Consider the following 1,719-nt stretch of genomic DNA (forward strand, 5'->3'; position numbering starts at 1 on the left):
GACGGGCGCGCATGCGGTCGGGCCCGGCGCGCGCTGCCTGCTCCCGCCGCGCAACTCGCGCCGCCGCCGCCGGGCGCCTCAGCCCCGCGGCTCGTCCGGGCCCGACGCCGCCGCCGCCGCCGCCGCGGCCCGCACCGACGGAGTGGCCATGGCAACGGCGCTCCGCCGCCCGCCGATTGGCTCCCGGGACAAGGGGCCTCGCGACGTCAGCGGCGCTCCGGGGGGCTGCGCGGGCGCGGATTGGCCCTCGCGCGGGGGGGCGGGGCGGAGCGGACGGCCCCGCCTCCCGCCTGGAGTGGCCCGGGCGGCTCCGGGGAACGCCGGGCCCTGAGACCCCACCCACCCCGTCCCTGCGGCGCACCTGCTCCCTGGCGGGTCACCGTCCCGAGCTGGGGCCTGGCCTTTCTGAGGAATTGCACTCTGGTTCTCCCCTGAATCCACCGTAACCGAAAACACATAGCCTTCGTCCTTCTGGGTTTGAATCCATTGCCATAATTTTCCAGGTCTTTCCATTTCTTTGCAAATGGTACAAAATCATTCTTTCCAATGCATGAATATCATTCTTTGTAATCCCAGTGTGTGTGTGTATATATATACATATATACACATATATGTATACACACACATACACACACACACACACACACACACACACCACATTTTCTCTATCCCTTGATCCGTTGAGGGGGCCTCTGGGCTGATTCTGCACCTTGGCTTTGTGTATACGTACCGGGGGCTTACTGTCCTCTCATCTGTAATCTTTTGAGTAAATGTCCAGGAGTGAAACTTCTGGATAATAAGGCAGGGTCTCCAACAAATAGTGCTGGGAAACCTGAATTATCCGCATGCACAAAGTGGAAACTGGATCCTTATAGCTCACCTTGCACCAGTCAAAATGGATGAATGACCTCAGTGTAAGACACGAAACTGTAAGAGGAAAGAGTAGGGGAAACATTAGGGCTCCTGGGCATAGGTAGAGGATTTCTGAGTGAGGATCCGGGAAAACAGTGAATCAAAAAAAAAAAAAAAAAAGACTTGAAAAATGGGACTGCATCAAATTAAAAAGTTTCTGCCTGGTAAAGGGCATAGCCAATGAGCTAAAAAGACAGCCTATATATATATGCTATATTTGCTATATATGCTAGCTATATATACATTAGACAATGGGCTATCACCCAGAATACACAAAGAACTTAAGTAATTCTCGAAACACAAACAACCCAATTAATGAATAGACTAATGGACTAGAGTCATCTCAGAAGAAAAAGTAAAAAACGTCCAATAAACAAATGAAGAAATACTCAACATCTCTGGACATAAAGGAATCGCAAATCAAAGCAACATTCAGATTCTGCCTCATGCCTGTTAGAATGGCCGTTATCAAGAAAACAAACCATAACAGATGCTGGTGAGGATATAGCCAAAAGGGAACCCTAACCCCCTACTCTTTCCGATTTTAGTTTCTTGGTTTCAGGTCTTACACTGAGGTCATGCACCCATTTTGATTGGTGCTGGTGCAAGGTGATATATAAGAGAGCCCTAAATACACTGTTTCGCCACTCTGAAAAGCAGTGTGGTGGTTCCTCAAAAACTAAACATGGCCAGGTGCAGATGAGGATCATGCATGGTTCAAAGCTAACCGGGGAAGGAAAGTCCTCAAAGCTCTTATCTCCAGTGAACCACCAGAAAACCAGAAGTGGCGCTGTGGCTCGGGTGGTA

Source organism: Perognathus longimembris, chromosome 18, assembly GCF_023159225.1.
Source record: "Perognathus longimembris pacificus isolate PPM17 chromosome 18, ASM2315922v1, whole genome shotgun sequence".
NCBI lineage: Eukaryota > Metazoa > Chordata > Mammalia > Rodentia > Heteromyidae > Perognathus > Perognathus longimembris.